Source organism: Canis lupus, chromosome 24 (genome assembly GCF_011100685.1).
Source record: "Canis lupus familiaris isolate Mischka breed German Shepherd chromosome 24, alternate assembly UU_Cfam_GSD_1.0, whole genome shotgun sequence".
NCBI classification, from domain to species: Eukaryota; Metazoa; Chordata; class Mammalia; order Carnivora; family Canidae; genus Canis; species Canis lupus.
This window is the reverse complement of record NC_049245.1, coordinates 35,296,262-35,318,137: the sequence shown is the minus strand read 5'-3', so window position 1 is coordinate 35,318,137 and position 21,876 is coordinate 35,296,262. Positions and strand designations below refer to the sequence as shown.

Here is a 21,876-nt window from a genome sequence, read left to right as displayed (position 1 = left end):
AAAAATGTGTATGTTGAATACATCAAAGGATAAGGAAGGCATCTCCTTCATTTTTAATAACAAGAAAAAGAGGGGCACCTGGGTGGCTCAGTGGTTAAGTGTCTGCCTTTGGTTCACGGCATGATCCCGGGGTCCTGAGATCAAGTCCCACATCGGGCTCCCCGCAAAGAGCCTGCTTTTCTCCTCTGCCTATGTCTCTGCCTCTCTCTGTATCTCTCATGAATAAATAAATAAAATCTTAAAAATTAAGTAATTAAGTAAGAAAAAGAGACTGCCAACTCTTCAAGTGATGAAATCCTGGGACACCTGGCTGGCTCAGTCAGTAGAGAATGCGACTCTTGATCTTGGTGTTGTGAGTTTAAGTGAGCCCCAACATTGGTTGTGGATATTACTTAAAAATAAAACCTTTTAAAAGAAATCCTAACTTTTATTTATACCCAAGAAAGCACAAATTAGAGCTTATCTTCTCATTTGGTTGGGAGTCTTCAAATGATAAAAGCCTAAATTTTTTTCAGGCTATTTTCAAGGTAGCACACTGTTTTTCCTCTAAACCATTTTATAATATTTATTACCCACTGTGTTGTTCTTCTGTGACTTCAAAATAAACCTAGAATGTGTAAGTAACACATAAACTCAACATTAGGCCTAGAGAGTAGATGTATAATAAAAAGTTCATGGGAGAAGAGGGATTTTGACAAGATCCACATAGCAATAATTATTTTAATATTAACTGATGGAAATATGTTTTGGTTAAGATTTCAATGACAAAATAAATGTAAGGCCTTTCTTATGGGAATAAAAACAGGTTTTAACATTCAAGTAGCTCATAAGTTTAAGACATTTACTAAGGCTTCACTTACCAAGAATTTTATTTGTCCTAAACTCTTATTTAGGAAGACAATTATTGTTCTAAAGAATTCCAAATCCTTCAAGAAGTTCAAACTTTCCAAACTACTTTTTTGTTAAAATAAGTTAAATATATAAAATGCATCTTGTTATGTTAAAATGCATCTTGCAATCCATCTAGATTTTTAGACAAATAGTGAAGGACGTAAATTTCCACTAGGTGGCATAATACTACCAGGAAAGGACACAAAAGTGCAAACTTTCACACAAGATGCCAATGAAACTTAAAATAGCTTTTAAAAAAATCAAAACCACATGATCATTAACCAAGAGTTCTAGATTATGACATCATCTTTATATATGCTGTACGTATGAATTAAATACCAACAAAATTCATTCTACCTATAATTTTGGTAGTAAAATGTAAAAGCTGAAAAGATGAGATGTTTCCAAGAATGGTATATTTTCCCCCTCACAAGTTAAAATAAAGGAGAAAAGAACTTATACCTTTGATTAATAGTGACTCAATATGAAGCATCTGGGTGGCTCAGGGGGTTGAGTGGCAGACCCTTGATTTCAGCTCAGATCACAATCTCAGAATTGTGAGATTGAGTCCTACCCAGGCTCTGCATTCAGGGAGTCTGCTTGAGATTCTCTCCTCCTCCTCCTGCCCTTCACCAACTGTGCTAACTCTCTCTAAAATAAATACATCTTTAAATATATATATATATATACACACACACACAATATATGTATACATATATATTGGCTCAATATTATGATTTGAATATTATGATTTTGAAGCATACCCACATTCCACAATGTCAGAAATACTATATTTTTCAAAAATAGCAATGTCATAAAAGACAAGGTCTACAAATATTCCAGATTAAAGAAAGCTAAAGATGGGGCACCTGGGTGGCATCTGCCTCTGACTCAGGTCATGATCCTAGGATCTTGGGATCCATCCCTGCATTTGGACACTCAACGGGGAATCTGCTTCTCCTTCTCCCACTACCCCTCCCCATGCTTGTGCATGTTTCTCTCTCTGTCAAATAAATAAATAATAAATAAAATCTTTTCTTTTAACAAAAGCTAAAGAGAAATGACAAATGTAATATTTGATCCCATATTGGTTCTGTCCTTAATGGGGGAAATATTATAAAGGACATTAATGGATCAACTGACAAAATTAGAATATGGACAACAGGAATATTTTATCAACGTTAAATTTACTAAAATTGAGTTCTGCACATGTTTATTTAAGAGGCTATCCACTATTCTTATATTTACAGTAAATGGACCATTATGTATGCAAATGATCTTCCAGTGCTAGAGAGAGAGGATTTATGTACATTTTAAGTGACTGACAAAAGGAACAGAAAGAGAAGCAAAGGAGAGGGAAGGGAAGAAAAGAGAAAGGAAAACAGCAAAATACTGACACTGGGTGAATCCTGGTAGAAAACATTTTAAACTGTATTATTCTTTTTTCTTGCAGCTTTAAGTTTAAAATTATTTCCAAATAAAGTTTTTCATGTATGTTCAGTTTTAGGGGATCCCTGGGTAGCTCAGCGGTATAGAGCCTGCCTTCGGGCCCAGGGCGTGATCCTGGAGTCCCAGGACCGAGTCCCAAATCGGGCTCCCTGCATGGAGGCTGCTTCTCCCTCTGCTTGTGTCTCTGCCTCTCTTGTCTCTTGTGAATAAAAATATTTTTTAAATAATAAGGTATGTTCAGTTTTGATTTCCGATTTTCATATTTAAAAACTGTGAGTCCCTAAGTATAGAAAAAATAATTTTAGCTACATCTCAATACACCTCATTTTATATTTCACTCACAAAGTCATTTTTAAATTGAGTGGCAAATCACCAAGTAATAACATTACTTTAAAAATATCTATTCCATATCCCGGATTTTATTCCCTTACTCTGATATTGAACATAAGCAGAATCCCCAAAAGTGAATGGAAAACTATTTACTGAACAAACAGCATTTCTTTAATTTGAAAGACATAATTTATTCTGTATTCTCAGTATTGTTTCACCTTACTTTGCTATTAAGTATTAAACTGAATCGCCAGTACAATATCAAGTGTCTAGCATGGGGCACCCTGGTAGCTCAGTGGTTAAGCATCTATCTACCTTTGGCTCAGGTCATGATCCCAGGGTTCTGGGATCGAGTCCCACATCAGGTTCCCTGCCTGTGTCTCCGCCTCTCTGTGTGTCTCTCATGAAGAAATAAATAAAATCTTTTAAAAAAATAAAGTGCCTAGCATATATTTAGTCGATAAATGTCTTGAATAAATGTTGAATAGAACATTCAACTTATTAAGTCATACTTTAGAATTCCCTTCATTCTAATCTATATAACAGTTCAAACTTTTTAAATTTTTCACTTCTACACTTTAAGATTTTACTTTTATTTATGAGAGACAGAGAGAGAGAGAGAGAGAGAGAGAGAGAGAGAGAGAGAGGCAGAGACACAAGCAGAGGGAGAAGCAGGCTCCATGCAGAGAGCCCGACATGGGACCCAATGCCGGTCTCCAGGATCACACTGTGGGCTGCAGGAGGGGCTAAACCGCTAAGCCACCGGGGCTGCACCACTTCTACACTTGATATAGGATGTCACCAAAATGTTTTAAAGGCACAAATGAGGGCGCTGGGGTGGCTCTGATGGTTAAGCATCTGCCTTCAGCTCAGGTCATGATCTCCCAGGCCTGAAATCAAGCCTGTCAGGCTCCTGGCTCAGTGGAGAGCCTGCTTCTCCCTCTGCCTCTCCCCCTGCTCATACTCATTCTCTCTCTCTACCTTTCTGTCTCAAATGAATAAATAAAAAATATTTTTTAAAGGCACAAATTACATCAGTAGAGAATCAAAAACCATGACAATCTCTTAGTATGGAGGAAATCAATAATCACAATTACCAGTCTAAACCAGAAATGCATACAAGTCATTCATGTTAAATCAATTTTTATGTGCATGTAGAGAAAATGGTCTACATGTATCCATATATACAGATATTGCTCTTTCTCTTGATCTGGCATAACAACAAGCTATCATGTGCATATGACTGTGTAGTTTATGTGCCACCAAATTTACTCTTTTACAGAATTCATTGATCTCTAGTAACAAAGTTTAATTTATCCAGAAATGTAGTAACACAAAATTCTAATGTAAAACCATGAAGGTATCATTCCTACATTTCTTTCTTTCCTTTTTTTTTCCTTTATAGAATATGTTTGCTGGGACGCCTGGGTAGCTCAGCAATTGAGCATCTGCCTTTGGCTCAGGGCATGATCCCAGGTCCAGGGATAGAGTCCCGCTATCGGGCTCCCTGGGAGGAGCCTGCTTCTCCCTCTGCCTACGTCTCTGACTCTCTCTGTCTCTCATGAATAAGTAAATAAAATCTTTTTAAAAATAAAGAACACGTTTGCCAATTTCTTCTCTAGTTGTTACTCAGATATGAACAAACCTTGTCATCATGCCACATTTATTGTACACCACCTGAAAGACCATGATTTCCAAGAGTGAATGATGAAATACCATACAACAACAAAAAAAAAAAATCAAAATACAGCAAATGCATCTCCTAAAGTTTATTAGGATAAATAAAATGTTCAACGTGAGAAATAAAAACTGTAAGTATTTCTGCCCAAAAAATAATAGTTTCAGCATATACAATAATATAATTATTCCTGAGTACAAATGACTATGACAAATACTTTATATATATTTTTGTTTATTTGGTATTAATTTTCATTGTAAACATAAAAATTGTAATTGCATGTGTCTTATTTGCCAGGTCTGCTGCCTGCTTCTCACTAGTAGAGATGGACTAAAACTATTTAAATATCTGAGGGGATATATTATCCAATTCGGTAAATTACTCACTTTAAGGTATGAAACGTAAATGCCTAGCATATACATCCTAAATCTAGACCATTTTCAGTCAGTAGTAAATAATTAGGGTAGGAGGAGAGAATGGATTACATACTAGGCCCATGAATCAATTGTTTTCCCCAAAAAATTCTAAAGAAATATAAGTGAGTAACTGTACAGCTTACATATTTACATCTTAAATTATATTCATCTAGTTTAGAGGATATATGAAGTTGGTAAAATCCATATTCAAAGAGGACATAAAATAGCACAAGAATCCCACAGTATCTTTGATTATAAGAAGAATCTGTGAATATTGAGCCCTTTCTGAATTCCGACTCCCTACAATTAAAGATCACCTACCTACACGGTAGAGAATTAAAACCAAAATATATACCTGCCCCGCAAGTAATCTCTACTCTTGAAATCACCTCATAAATCCAATAATGGGGATCCCTGGGTGGCACAGCGGTTTGGCGTCTGCCTTTGGTCCAGGGTGCGATCCTGGAGACCTGGGATCGAATCCCACATCGGGCTCCCGGTACATGGAGTCTGCTTCTCCCTCTGCCTATGTCTCTGCTTCTCTCTCTCTCTCTCTCTCTCTCTCTCTCTCTCTCTCTGTGTGTGTGACTATCATAAATAAATTAAAAAATTAAAAAATAAAAATAAATCCAATAATGACTTACATAGATATATTTTAAAGTTGCTAATGAAGAGATGTCCCCAAGTGATTATAAAACTAGAGATACACCTCAACTACACTTCTGGGTAGAATACAATCCAACCACAGAAGCTTTCTCAAGCCCCTGACACCACAGTATAGAAAAGGACTAGAGGAGCACCTGGGTGGCTCAGTAGGTTAAACATCTGCCTTGAGCTTTAGGTCATGATCTCAGGGTCCTGGGATCAAGCTCTGATCAGGTTCCTTGCTCAGTGGGGAGTCTGCTTCTCACTCTCCCTCTGCCCCTCCCCCTAGTCCGTGTTCTCTCTTTTTTAAAGAAATAAAGTCGAAAGGAAAAAAAAGAAAAGAAAAGAAAGAAAAGAAAAGAAAGAAAAGAAAAGAAAAGAAAAGAAAAGAAAAGAAAAGAAAAGAAAAGAAAAGAAAAGAAAAGAAAAGAAAAGAAAAGAAAAGAAACAGAACTAGAGGGGAGAACTTTTCATTGAATCAGAATGAAAATGTCAGTCTTTTCATGTGAACTCAGCATCCTTGAGCTGTTTTACAATTCTTTCCCTTTTCTAAAATGTTTCTACTAAAGAGTTTTGTGCTATCTACCTCAATATATTAATATGACAATGCACACTTTAAGCTACGATTACATTTAAGCAAGATATTCCATGCAATTACTTCAAATATAGATAGTAGCAGTTCAGAATAACTTTCAATGCCATCAAAATCGAATGTTCCCTACCGCTACATTATTTGGAAAAATCAGATTTAAAATGAAAAAAAAAAATCTTACAGCAATTGGTTAGAATGCCTTATATAAATCCTACAGGCCTTTCTATACACAACAAGCTATGGTACATGTTTAAGCTTAGACATGCTCAGAATACAAGTTAAACACTTAAAAAATGATTATTCCTAAACTAATTCAGGCTAAAAAGCAAAGAAGAATTATACTTGCCAGCTCAAAAGTCATGAAAATGTTGGTACATGACTGAACAGCATCAACCAGCTTTTGTTTTGGTTATCTGAAATTAAGATAGGAGAAAATCTTGATTGTGTAGGACAAACTAGCCAGATGGACAAGGATACAGGAAGTATTCCTGTCCAAAAGGAAAAGATACCAATCAACAATGCTAATGCCCTGGGGGGAGGCGGGGGGCACATGCCATGCCAAAATCCCAAATAGGGAGGAGATACACTACCCAGTAAATCTCAAATGGCACAAAGACCAACTAAAATTATTTTACTTTTCCTAAATTAAAAAGAGAAAGGGAAGGGGATAATTTTTGTGCTGGTACAGTGCTGGGCATATCACAGATTCTGTATTCTATGTAATTTCTCATAATAGCTCTCCAAAGTATGTATTATTATTATTCCCATTTCACAGATATGGAAACAGCTAAATAACCTTCCATTGGATCAGACAGATACCAGATGGCAGAACTGGGACTCAGGTTTCATAAAACCAACAAAATATGTATCAAATGTTCCTTGGACATTTTCTCCCTCACCAAAAATAAATCATTTAGAGGCACCTGGGTGGCTCAGTGGTTCCTTCAGCTCAGGTCATGATCCCAGGGTCCTAGGATGGAGTCCCGCATCAGGCTTCCCCAAGGATACCTGCTTCTCCCTCTGACTATGTCCCTGCCTCTCTCTGTCTCTCATAAATAAATAAAATCTTTTTTAAAAAATTAAAATAAATAAACCACTTATACTGTTGAATCACACTACCTCCAACCAGTTAACCAGAAAATTTCTCAATTCATCAATAAGAACACTGAGAAGTTGCACACTCAGAGTTTAGGGATACGCACTATCAGGGGCAGAGGCAAGGAACCAAACTCAGCAGGTACTAATGCTGTTATTCCCTTCAAGCCCCTAAAAACTAACCACTACTCTACAATTCACCAGATAAATTGCCCTCTGTGGTGGTCTAATATTAACCATGACCTTTACTTCCACTTAAGATGAATAATAGTCAGTGGCTAACACAGCAAGAAGAAAATTTAAGATCAGAAAATGTACGAACTACACCCTAAAAATACATGTCAAGTCTTTTTATTCTTGGGTTTTCTAAGATTAAATGCTGGGGCCAAAAACTTTTGACTATCACACTGGTAATTTAGCTTCGTCAGGCTTGTTTGGCAGACTTATACTAGGTATGTTTAAATAATTCTAATTAGGAAGTGCTTCTGAGTGTCTCCGGAGAATCACAGTAACATGAGGAAAATTTTCAAACAACTGTGGATTTGAAATGATTTACTGAAAACCACTTGAAGCTCTGTGTAAAAGCAGAGACTGCTCAATCCAATTAGGAAAAAAAAATTACCCATGGGAAAAATTATGAGACATTCATATACAAAAAGCACTACCCAAAATTCAAGTTCCAAATTGACACTTTTATTCCAGACAATTAGTATATAGTCACCACTAGTCTAAAGCCTTAATCCTACAAAATTTTATTTTCTAAAATACCAAATTACAGGTTCTATTTCAGAGAGACAAGTAAAGGGTTTTTTTTTGTTTTTTGTTTTTTGTTTTTAAGATTTTATTTATTCATGAGAGACACGGAGAGAGAGGCAGAGACATAGGCAGAGGGAAAAACAGGCTCACTTCAGGGAGAGCCTGATGCAGGACTCTATCCCAGGACCCCAGGATCACCACCTGAGCTGAGGGCAGCCACTCAATCAATGAGCCACCCAGGCATCCCAAATAAATAAAGGTTCTATTTCAATCTATGGTGCAGCTCCAAGAGAACCAGCACCATAGATAAAAAGACTGAAGAACTGAAGGAAATATAACCTGTGTGTGTGTAAGAGACCATGAGCGGTGGTGGGACACAGAGGGGAGGAGGTAAGGTATTAAACATGGAACCACTCTGAAAGCTTCCTCAACAACTAGATGCCTCTTCCAGTGATTATCTCCTACTTTTATGTTTTAAATCAACCCTGGCAAAGAGGATAAGAGCTAAAAGGAGACAAGGACAAAAGAGAAAGTTTCAAATAAAAACTAACTGGCAATATCCTCTCGTTTTGTTGCTGATAACCTATTATGTTTACTTAGTAGGATCAAGTATAAACCACCTAATACAACCCATTTTTCAATTTAACTCCATTTCAGCTCAAACATTTGCATGCCCAGAACCATTTCAGGTCCAGGAAAGAGAGATGAATGACACTATACATGCTACAACTCTCAGGCTAGCAGAAGAGGAAAGCATAAACAATTATAACAACATAATGTGGTAAGTATGAAAACGAAGGCACTGCATCAAGTGTCATGGGAACACAGCTGATAGGAAACGTACCAGCCTACAGTTGTTTTTTAAAGAGAAAAGGCAAATGAACAGTGTCTACCATAAACTACCTTGGTGCAGACATATGCCAGAAATGGTAAACTATAAGGTCCCAAACCTTTTTCTCCTCTGTCTTCTTTAGTTTATAATGCCAGCAAACTTGAAAAGGGGCTAGCAGAGAATAGAGTAAAACATCTTATTTTTATATATAAATTCAGCTGAAAAGCATCCAAATGTAAATTAACAGCTATTTTACCCACAGGTTTCATTCTCTGCTCCCTTTGTATGTTCTTGCCTTTTCATTCTCAATCAACAGGCTGACCCCAAAGCCCCTTCACATTTACGTTCCAGTTTAAACCTGATGAAGTTGAATTCAAACACAAACTCCCTAGAGGCTCTGCTACCAGAACTGGGCATACCAATTAGCCAAAGCAGGTGTTAGCTGCAACTGGAAGCTTGCTGCCAAGAGACTTCTCAACCTCTACAGAAGCAACCAAGTTGAAGTTCACAAATATACACCGTGCAGAGGGAGTTAAGCAAGCCAATTTCATCTAAATCAAATTACTCTCTCCTGAAAGCATACTAACTAGCTGGGTAATTTCTAAGTTATTTTAAACATAACACTGGATCCCACAATTTAATGCAATGAATCCTTCATATACAAGAAAAGACCCACACTTGGGCTTCACTCTAAACAACATCATACCATTAGGCATGCTTCCTCAGCACGGTCACTACCACCACCAGCAGTCTCCCAAATGACCTACACTAAAAGAGATTCTGACAAAGGATGATCACTGAATTATTTATTTATTATTATTATTATTATTTCTTTTTAGGTCATTCCTTTTTAAATCTCCCTTAATCTCTTTTCTATCTAGAATCCTCCTACTCATCCTTCAAGATTAAGTTCAACTGTCACCTCTGATGAAACCATTCAAACTCTCCCAATTAGAGAAACTTTTCCCTTCTTTATCCTGATACATTTTTCATACTTTTACTACACTGTTTTACATACTGCACTCTTCTCCCATTCTCTTTTCTGTCTCCACTTTCCACACTATAAGCTCTACACCATTATTTAAAAACTCGTATAAAGGGTGCCTGGCAGAGAAGCGTGGAACTCTTGATCTTAGGGTTGAGTTCAAGCCCCACATTGGGTGTAGAGATTACTTACTTACACACATACATACATAAACAAACACAAACATTTTTCTTAAACTTTTTTTAAAAATTGTATGAGACTCTTTCATTACAAACTCCTTCCTCTTTCTTTTCTACTGCTATTACCCACTATTCTCCAGTTCCTTTCCCAATTCCAGCTGTCCTTTTCTTGCCATCATCCCCTTAGCTGTACTTTTAACCAACTCTACAATCTTCCTTAAAATACACAGACAATGCAAGGGGGGCTGGGAGGATACTAAAAACTCTGTAGAGCAGGGACGCCTGGATGGTTCAGCGGTTGAGCATCTACCTGCAACTCAGAGCATGATCCTGGGGTCCAGGATCTAGTCCCTCATCTGGTGTTCCTTACAGGGAGTCTGCTTCTCCCTCTGCCTATGTCTCTGCCTCCCTCCCTCTCTCATGAATAAATAAAATCTTTAAAAAAAAAGCAAGTAGCTGACAAAGGGAATAATGGTGATCCCTCAATACCAAGAACAAAGATGTATGTTCAGCAACACTAATTTTGCTCTCTGGTGGCGCAGCGGTTTGGCACCTGCCTTTGGCCCAGGGCGCGATCCTGGAGACCCGGGATCGAATCCCACATCGGGCTCCCGGTGCATGGAGCCTGCTTCTCCCTCTGCCTATGTCTCTGCCTCTCTCTCTCCCTCTCTCTCTCTCTCTGTGACTATCATAAATAAATAATTAAAAAATAAAATCTTTTTAATTTTGCTCTCTGTTGAAAGACAAATAGCTACAAATATCCCATATGGCAACAAATTAAAAGGTTTCAGACAAAAAAAAAAAAAAATTATACAGGACGGGGATCCCTGGGTGGCGCAGCGGTTTGGCGTCTGCCTTTGGCCCAGGGCGCGATCCTGGAGACCCGGGATCGAATCCCACATCGGGCTCCCGGTACATGGAGCCTGCTTCTCCCTCTGCCTGTGTCTCTGCCTCTCTCTCTCTCTTCTCTGTGTGACTATCATAAATAAATAAAAAATTTTAAAAAAATTATCCAGGACTATTGAGGCTATCCTCAACTTACAAGTAGCTGACTGGAATTCAAACATTCTCCCACTGAAATAGTGTGGTGAGACAGTAGCCAACAAAACCATGAAAAGAGAACTGTAACAGGTGCCTATGTTCTTAAAAGACGTAAGAATAAGTAGGCATTTTTTCTTTTTAGAAGATTCCGAAGAGGATATCCACATACCTTCAAAGGTACTAGATAAAAGCATACAGTGGTGGTTCTTTATGATCTCTCTTTACTTCTGGATTTGTGGTTTAATTTTTCCTTGATAGGGCAGCCCCGGTGGCTCAGCGGTTTGGCGCCGCCTGCAACCTGTGCTGTGATCCTGGGGACCTGGGATCGAGTCCCACATCAGGCTCCCTGCATGGAGCCTGCTTCTCCCTCTGCCTGTGTCTCTGCCTCTTTCTCTCTGTGTCTATGAATAAATAAATGAAATCTTTTAAAAAATAATAATTTTTCCTTGATAGATGTAAATATATCTACATCAAACCTCTACCTAAGGTTTTCCCTTGGCACATAATGAAAATATAAGCAGCAGAGAAAGAGGAACAAGGGAAAAATGACATTTTTTTGGCCCCCTTGAGGTAAATGGCAAAGCACGGGATTAAGATAAACAAGGGCTAGAGGCGCATGTGCATAAAGCAGGATAAAATCTGATAGGTTCAATAAATAAGCAATAAAGATGTAAAGAGAAGTAATGATCACACCATGTGCCCCATTCTCTCCTAACCCATTCTTTCTCTCTGCCTCAGAGAAGAGTGGACATTAGCCACGTGGAAAGCTGTGATAGGAAGTGGCAGTAAACATGCCATGAACACTACAGGGAATAGTAACTGTGGGTCAACGGTAGCACTGATACTCTTAAACTGGAGTACCTGCAGAGTAAAAAACTTAAAGTAAAAAGACACTCTCCGTACAGTACTGAAGTTAGCCCTGTCCACTTCTATCAAAAACTTTAAGCAGCTACAGAGGGTTAACCTGTGACACTAACATAATAAAAATTAATAATGTGGAAATGTAAAGTTGATAAAGCAACTTGAATTCATTTTTCAAAGAAAAATACTGAAGGTGGAAGAGAGTGAGAGAGATGTATCAAAGGTAAAACCCATCTTACTAGATTTCCTTCTTTAAAAGCAAAAACATTAGAGGGGTGCCTGGCTGGCTCAGGTGGAGAACGAGCGACTTGTGATGTCAGGGTTGTGAGTCTGCGCCCCACATCGGGTGCAGAGATTATTTAAAAATAAGAAACTCTTCAATAAAAGCGAAGACAGGGGATCCCTGGGTGGCTCAGTGGTCTAGCACCTGCCTTTGGCCCAGGGCGTGATCCTGAGTTCCGAGACTGAGTTCCGCATCGGGGCTCCCTGCATGGAGCCTGCTTCTCCCTCTGCCTGTGTCTCTGCCTCTCTCTGTGTGTGTCTCTCATGAATAAATAAATAAAATCTTTAAAAAAAAAAAAAAAAAAAAAAAAAGCAAAGACCCTGAAGCAGATGTTCTCTAAAGCTAGAGACACAACATGGCAAGTCTGACTCATAAGACTTCCTGAATGGGTCATCATCTTTACTGCAGGTTAGTCTGTGGCTCAGTCCTTGCATGCTGTTTCCACTGCCTTTTTTCTTTTTCTGACTTCACAGTATATTACTCTTTAGCGATTATAATTCCATTTTCCATTTCTAGCCTAAATAACTTTAATTCAAAAGAATCATTCTTTTAAAATAGTGTTTCCATATTCCTAAAAGTTACATGTCTGATAACAGAATTTCTCTCTTCAAATAAATCTTCATGTCATTATCAATTTCAGGATGACAAAATACAAATAATGAATGAGAGCATATATATCAAAGCCCAAAAAGAAAATAAGAAAGCACTCTTAACATCCTTTAGCTGTTGAAGGTAGTAACACTGATAGAAATACTAAAAAGTATCAGTCTTTGAACAATACCCTCAAATGCCTCCCTAAATCCTCTTCAAAATATAGCTAGTACAAAATAATGCCTCCCTAAATCCTCTTCAAAATATAGCTAGGACAAAATAATACTATCTGGAGCTAAAAATCTGTCCTCTATATCATGATTGTTCCAGAAAAGAAATTTGCAGCAAGAAAGAATATATAACACTGGAGAATAGAATAAAAACACCATCACTCAAATAATTTAAATAAAACATAGCTTCAGGTTTTTTTCACTGCTGTTCAAAGGTCAGTTTCATGACTCATGACTTCAAAGAACTTCTTTCTGTATTTCATAAAACCAGCCTACACGTGTCTTGTAAATGAAGACTGGGGGCACTTTATTATTGTTAAAGAATATTGGAGGCAAAATTTTAATTATCAATTCTTGTAAAACCATGCATACACCTAAATTGGTTAAAACCAAAACCCACCAGCAAGCATGTAAAGAGTGATCACTACGCACTAGGGATGTAATATACAACATGATAACTAAGCTAACACTGCTGTGTGATACGTACGTAACACAGCATTTAAAAAAAAGATTTTTATTCATGAGAGAGAGAGAGGCAGAGACATAGACAGAGGGAGAAGCAGGCTCCATGCAGGGAGCCTGCTGTAGGATTAGATCCCGGGTCTCCAGGATCATGCATGCCCTGGGCCGAAGGGCAGGCCCTAAACCGCTGAGCCACCCAGGGATCCCTGTAACTAAGCTTTTAAGAGAGTAGCTCCTAAGAATTCTCATCACAAGGAGAATTTTTTCTCTTCATTTCATTGTATCTATAGAAGATGGCTGTTAGCTGAATCTACTGTACTAGTCTCACAAAACACGTAAATCTAAACATTAAGCTATATACCATAAATTTATACAGTGATGTATGTCAGTTATTTCTCAATAAAACTAGAAGGAAAAAAATTTTTAAGTGGTCACTCTTCAACATATCGAGTGTTGTCCATACGTAAACAAGGGAGATTGCATTCCCTATGCCTTGTGCTTGGAATAAACTGTTACTCAAAATGACAAGATTTTTTTTTTTTTGCCTTCAATAGCCTAAGGATCCAGGGCACCTGGGTGGCTCAATGGTTGAGCATCTGCCTTTGGCTCAGGTTGTGATCCCGGGGTCCTGGGATCAAGTCCCACATCATGCTCCCTGAAGGGAGCCTGCTTCTCCCTCTCCCTATGTCTCTGTCTCTCTCTTGTGTTTCTCATGAATAAATAAATAAAGTCTTGAAAGACAGAAGAGAAGAGAAAGATGGACTGATTCAGGGTAACAACAACTTCATGTCCTTGAAAATGGCCAAACTTTACTAGTTAGCTCTGGCTGCCTTCCTGTTTAAAGGTCAAAACAGAGACAGCTATAGCAGGAATTAGATGTGCTTCAAAACAGCCAATACATACAACAAGGATGAAAGGTTTAAGTCAAATGCCTCTAGAGTTCCAACCAAATCCACTATATCAGTGATTTTCAACCTTTTTGATATCAGAATTCCATTACCTCTTAAAAACTGGGAATGCCAGAAAGCTTTATTATATGGGTTATACCTAACAGTATCTACTATATTCAAAATTAAAACTTAAAAACATTTGGAATATTAATTCATTTGAAAATAAATCTATTATGTGCTAACTGCTTCATAAACAATTTTATGAAAAATAAATTTTCCAAACAAAACAGAGAGGTGGCACTGTTTCTGTATTTTTATAAATCTTATGTCTGACTTAAAAAAAAAAAAAAAACACCTATCTTCTTTAAGATTTTATTTATTTAGGGCAGCCCGGGTGGCTCAGCAGTTTAGTGTTGCCTTAAGCCCAGGGCATGATCCTGGAGTCCAGGGATCAAGTCCCATATCAGGCTCCCTACATGGAGCCTGCTTCTCCCTGTCTGTGTCTCTGCTTCTCTCTTTCTCTCTGTCTTTCATGAATAAATAATTTATAATAAGTTTTATTTATTCATGAGAGAGAGAGAGAGAGAAAGAGAGAGACAGGTAGAGGGAGAAAAAAGCAGGTTCCATGCAGGGAGCCTGACATGGGACTCGATCTCAGGTCTCCAGGATCACGCCCTAAACGGAAGGCAGATAGATGCTCAACCGCTGGGCCACCCAGGCATCCCGACAGCTGTATTCTCTTATCTACTTCTCCATCCAATATGTTGCAATTATTAACTTGACAAAAATATGTGAAGAAAATTCAGCCTCAGAGAGATGTACTTATTTAAAAGGACTATTTCAATAGCCTTTTGCAAATTGTAGATAATTTTCCTTGGTATTACGCTAAAACTCAACAAGTAGTGCTTTCTTAAAGGTTAGTTACAAAGTGAAATCTGAAACTGTACTGACCAAAATACTGACATATTTCATGATAGAATATCAAAAACTCCAGACTACTGTCACCACCTATCTCGCCTTGTAAGTCTTTAAGTACCGAGAAGTTGTTACACTCGTGGTGGCAGATTCAAATATACCAACCTTACAATTTTCACTTGAAAACTCAAATTTTATCACTGTCAACAAATATCATCAGAGGCTTTCCTGTAGGTAATAGGTTCATCTCATTCAGTTTCAAGAAACTATCTAAAAATAAATAAATAAATAAATAAATAAATAAATAAATAAATAAATAAATAAATAAATAAATAAAAATTTAAAAAAAATAAAATAAAAAAATAAAAAAAAAAGAAATTATCTGCCATATGCTCAAGGTTTCAACAACCATAGCTTGCTGGCCATTCCTTCAGGTAAAAATGGTATTCCATTAAAAAAAGTGGCCAGTTCAGTACACAAACCAATCACACAGGGCTTTTCCCCAAGATAACCATCATACTTTGGTAGGTAGAATGCTTTCCGCATATTTTCCATTCTCATTAGACAGAATTTTTAAAATATGGTACTCAAGAGTCAAGATTTAATGAAATGTGCAAATTTTGCTGCTTCATACAGGGTAATCCTAAGTGAGAAATGCTAGGTTTTTTTTCCTTTAACCCTAAGTGTAGGGCAGTAAAGAACGTAATGACCTCTAGTACAGTCTGTAGTGCCACTGCTTGATTCAAGCTAAGATGTCAGCAGTTTTCTGTACCAATGGCTCTGCACCATTAGTTCAAACACCAACAGAATGAAAATGGCAAATACTGGGTTACTATGAAAATAGTTTAAACTGTACAGACCCTATAAAAGTTCTTAGGGACTCCCAAAGGACCATGAACCACACTTCTGAGAACCACTGTTACTAAGTTGGGATTGAAGGTTTGAAACTGGTATGGCTTCTCCAAGATCCTCTACACATTAAATAAATGTGTAGAGGATTTAAATACTTCAGGATCTACTATCTTCAAGCTTATATATGTAAGCCAGGTTGTAAAATCAAAAGAACAGGGCCTTCCTGACTACATCAAAATAAAAAGGTTCTACACACCAAAAGAAATGAAGTAGTCAACAAAACTAGCAATAACATACTGAATGGGAGAAGGTATCTGCAAACAACATATTCGATAAAGGGTTAGTATCCTAAATATATAAAGAACTTACACAACTCAAAAATGAAAAAAATAATAATCCAATTAAAAAATGGGCAGAAGACATAAACAGACATATCTCCAAAGAAGACCTACACATGCCCAGAGACACATGAACAGATGCTCAACACCAATCTTCATCAGGGAAAAGCAACTCAAACTATCATGAGATATTATCTCACACTTGTCAGAACAGCTAAAATCAGAAACACAAGAAACAACAAGTATTGGTGAGGATGTGGGAAAAACGGAACCCTCATGAACTATCATATGATCCACTAATTGCATTACTGGGTATTTACGCAAAAAAAAATACAAGAACACTAATTCACAGGGTTACCTATGTTTATTGAAACATTATGTACAACAGCCAAATTATGGAGGCAGCCCAAGTGTCCATCAATAGATGAATGAATAAAGATGTGGAGACTCTGTGTGTGTGTGTGTGTGTATGTATGTGCGTGCGCACACGCACGCACACAATGGAGTATTATTCAGCCATAAAAAATAATGAATCTTGGGGTGCCTGGGTGGCTCAAGTCGGTTAGGTGTCCAACTCTTGGTTTCTGCTCCAGTCAGGATCTCAAGGTTCTAAGATTGAGGCCCATACTGGGCTTCACACTCAGCAGAGTCTGCCTGATATTCTCTAAAATAAATAAATAAAATCTTCTTTAAAAAAATGAAATCTCGCCATTTGCAAGAGCATGGATGGAGCTAGAGAGAATATAATGCTAAGCAAAGTAAGTCAGCCAGAGAAAAACAAATACCATGTGATTTCACTCATATGTGGAATTCAAGAAATAAAACAAATGGACAATGGAAAATAGGGAAAAGGAAAGTGACAAACCAAGAAAAAGACTCCTAATTTAATAGAGAACAAACAGATGATTACTAAAGGGGAGGTGGGTAGGGGGACTGTGGGTGAAATAGGTGATCGGGATTAAGAGTGCACTTATCATGATGAGCAATGACTAATGTACAGAATTGTTCAATCACTCTATTTTACACCTGAAATTAATATAACATTGTATGTTAACTATGCTGGAATTTTTTTTTTAAGATTTTATTTATTTATTCATGAGAGACATAGAGCGAGAGGCAGAGACACAGGCAGAGGGAGAAGCAGGCTCTATGCAGGGAGCCCAACGTGGGACTAGATCCCAGGTCTCCAGGGTCAGGCCCTGGGCTGAAGGCAGTGCTAAACCGCTGAGCCACCCAGGCTGCCCAAGTATGCTGGAATTAAAATTAAAAACTTAGTTTAAAAATTTTTAAAAGAACAGGACTTCTGGATGACGTTGTGGATTATTGCTTTCAATCAACCACACTGTTCCCCACCCTGCTCTAAATAATAACAAAGTATATATTTTTTATTAATTTTGGAAGACACAGGCATGCTTGATCAAACATAACAAATATGTTTGTGGAGACCAAGACACAGAGCAAATACACAATAATGATCTGATGACTCGATGAACCCATTTAATTCCAGGACCAGAAACTAGCAACTGCTTTGTCAGGAAATCCAATCACGCACAAGATAAAAGGACCAAAAGCAAGGCTCATAGGTAAAAACCAAATCAAAAAGCTGCTAAAAGGAAGGTGAAGAACAGCTATGACCATCAATAACAAGTTACTGATCACATCAAACTACAAACTGGAGTGTAGAAGGAAGAGTCATCATCTCTCTGATACTTCAAAATACTTCAGACTGGACCTAGACTGGAGGTAGAGTGGAAATGGGAGAAAGCAATAAAAACAGAGCAATGTGTGCTGGGCCAGAGAAGGGGTCACATGGAGGGCACCAAATGAACAAAAGGAAAACCAAATTTCCCATTTAAGAGGCAAATCGTAAATGAAAATTCCCAAGGTTATTTGAAAACGGAACTAAGAAAGAACACCAAGAAACTCATCAATATTGGAAAATGAATTCACCACCCAATAAATGAAATCTTTAAATCAGTTTAAAATAAATGCTAATGGTTCTCAAGGAGATAAAAATTTGACAGCCATGAAAAAAAATAAATGAAAATAGAATCGTGAAAAGATTGGATTACAAACTTTCATAAAGTATAAAAAAAAGAGTTAGTATCACCCATTATCCAAGCACCAAATATCCTAACTCTGGATAGACTGAATTAGTTAACATGGGATGCTTAAAACCGTATCTGAAAACTCTGGGTGGCTCAGCGGGTTTAGCGCTGCTTTTCAGCCCAGGGCGTGATCCTGGAGACCCAGGATCGAGTCCCACGTCGGGCTCCCTTGCATGGAGCCTGCTTCTGCCTCTGCCTCTGCCTGTGTCTCTGCCTCTCGCTCTCTCTGTGTCTCTCATGAATAAATAAATAAAATCTTTTTAAAAAAATGAATGAAAACTCAATAAAGAATTAATGCCTAGACTAGACACAACACACACACACACACACACACAATCAGCACAGTGGATAAGAAAACTGATGAGTTCGTATTTACACAGCACAGTGAAATAAAGGGGAAAGACATCAGAACTGATCTAATAAGCCCCTGCATATAGCCAAATTTAAGTCACTGAAGCTCAAATTTCCCATTCTCTAAAATGGACATACCCCATCTTTTTTTGTTTGTTTGTTTTTGAGAGAGAGAGAGAGAGAGCGCGCGCGCACGCGCGCGATGTGGTGGAGGGGCAGCGGGGGTCAAGAGAATCCTAAGCAGGCTCCATGCTAGCGTGGAGCCTGATTTGGGGCTTAATCTCACAACCCTGAGATCATAACCTGAGCCAAAATCAAAAGTAAAACACTTAACTAATTGAGCCACCCAGTCGCCCCCTGGACAGACCACATCTTTACAAGGTTACTGAAACAATTAGAAACCATAGACCAAAACAATGCTTATCTGGGCTCATGGAAGTCTTAATAACTCCCTAAAGAATCTCATGATTTACAGTCGGAATCAAGGTTATTAAAAAAACAGAATTTTGTCTTTGTGATTATAAAGTAACTACATTTATAACCCACATAAATTCAGGAAATAATTTGTTTTCTAGCTCCCACATTGAAGAATTTATTTGAAGAACTTTATTTTGAAAATGCCTGGGATCCCTGGGTGGCGCAGCGGTTTGGCGCCTGCCTTTGGCCCAGGGCGCGATCCTGGAGACCCCAGATCGAATCCCACATCGGGCTCCCGGTGCATGGAGCCTGCTTCTCCCTCTGCCTGTGTCTCTGCCTCTCTCTCTCTCTCTCTCTCTCTCTCTCTCTCTGTCTCTGTGACTATCATAAATAAATAAAAAAAAAAATTAAAAAAAAAAAGAAAATGCCTAAACCTTGGTACCTAGGAGGGGGATTAAAGAGATGTCTTTTGAGAAATAGTAAATTCTCAAAGATACTAATATCTACAAATAAAGTTTTGGTAGTAGTCTTAAACTGTTCTTATGTAAACATTTCAAGTATTTTATTTTTTTTTAAAGACTTCATTTTTTTAAAGATTTTATTTATTTCTTTATGAGACACACACAGAGAGAGAAGCAGAGACACGGGCAGAGGGAGAAGGCTCCACACAGGGATCCCAACGTGGGACTCGATCCCAGGACTCCAGGATCATGCCCTGGGCTGAAGGCAGTGCTCAGCCCTAAAGACTTCATTTTTAAGTGATCTCTGTATTTCAATGTGAGGCTTGACCTCATGACCCCACGATCAAGAGTTGCATGCACTACCAAGTGAGCCAGACAGGCACTCCTCAAGTATTTTCTTTAAACCTCTCTAATATTGTGCATTTCTGTGTGAAAAGGACTCACAGAAACAATGCCCTTATTTGAAAGGGCACTCAGGTCACAAGTGATTAAGGATGATATCTATGAAAAGTCCTGTTAAAATTGGTAATTGCTTTGCATTCTTTTAAATATAAAGACACTGGCAATTTAGCCTAAATTTAAAATTCTTTTCACTATCACTCTTCATAAAATGACTTCCTTATTAACTGCCAAAAGGAAAATGGGGAAAAAATGGAACTCAGTCTTGTATTTCAAATCCAGAAAGAGTTATTCAAGTAATAAAATGTCCACAATTTACATGGTAACTTCATACCACCAAACAGGCTTATCAAAAGCCCAAGTAAAAACTCATATACAAACAAAATATTAAATTTCAACTTATTACCCAGGACCTAGATATCAAAGGCCTTCTACTACTCAATCATGTCTGGAAATGAAAAGACAGTAGGATTACAGCTGTGCATGGCCAATTTATCCTCAGAAGTCAAAGCATGTCTCCTGTTACCTTGCAGCAAGTCAGTGTGATCTGCATATCAATATATTGAAGGGTTGCAGTGTCTGAAACCCATACCAACCATTAAAAGGTGTTATTTTAATTAACAAGTTTGCCAACACATTATACATTTTGCAGTTTTGTTCTATAATTCTTTTTAAATTATTATCTCAATCTATTTTTAAAGAAAATTTTAAAAGGCTAAGAACCAAGACTAAAAATCATGCAATTCCAATCCTATTTATGTCATCCACCAGTAAAAGAACTAGCTCTATAAAAATTCAAACAGAAGAGCAATATACCTGTACTTGATTGGAAAAAAATAATTTCTATAATCCATTTTTCTATATTAGGGCCAGATTTTATAGTAGGGGAATGAAAGAAATGCCAAATAACACATTATGTAATAAGAGTGCTACCCAGAATACAATAGGGAGATTTTTACTTGTAATAATTTTAAAGTATAAAAGACAAAATTCTATGGAAGTGAATTAAATATCCTGCAATGTTGATCTTTAGATGTTTGTGTACTCACACAGTATAAGTTTAGTGTTGAAGCTCATTAAAGACTGAAATTTGGTTTCACTGATATATGATGAAAAATATATTTAAATGTTAGCAACATATGTTGAGCATGTGTGCACATGCAAAGCTTTCAAAGTTACTTTAAAATGTGAAAATGAGTAAGGCTCCTGTTATTCTTGATAAATGTCAGCTGCCATGTACTCGTGTCTAATACACAGTATTTTTCACAAAGCAGAATCCCAGAAAAGGCAATTCTGAATCCAGCAGCTGCATGTAATGGCTATACATGGCAAATTCTATTCAAGGTCAGAAGTTTAGAGGCTTTATATGTTAAATATTACACAGATTCAAAAACATATTCTTATTAATACAGATTTTAGAAACAAAGAATCATAAGAAAGTAATTACTCTGAGAATTTGGCATATGATAGGGCCATTTATAACAGTGGCACAAACTATTTGTACAGCAGTTCACTTTTTAGATCATTGAGCTGATATTTAGGCCAATTATATTTCTTAATTAAGTTACAAAATTAAGTACTACAAGAGCTATGTCATTACTAATGTGACAAATTCTTTTATGTCTATATTTTCCAAATCAAATGAACTGCCTGCCCTTTTTATGAACCTTGACTATAAACAATTACTAAAACCTTATCTCCACCATTTTCACCAAGAACAGAAAAACAGTGATTGAATTTAGTGCAGTTTAGATAGTTTGCTATTCATGTCAAAGATGGATCTTACAACTCTAACACTTTTCTCTACATATTCTGAAAGCCTCATCTAA

General features: G+C 37.4%; 1 protein-coding gene across 6 annotated transcripts in view; it reads right to left on the bottom strand.

Moving 5' to 3' along the window:
- The window catches only part of NCOA3 (nuclear receptor coactivator 3), a 145,542-nt gene that overhangs the window by 35,472 nt on the left and 88,194 nt on the right, over positions 1-21,876 (bottom strand). For 3 of the 6 annotated variants that reach the window (XM_038572538.1, XM_038572536.1, XM_038572541.1), the window contains one exon: positions 6,348-6,414. The exons of the other annotated variants lie outside the window; for them this stretch is intronic. The gene's annotated coding sequence lies outside the window, so the exon portion shown is untranslated. The remainder of the gene's footprint in view (positions 1-6,347; positions 6,415-21,876) is intronic. 6 annotated transcript variants of the gene reach the window in all.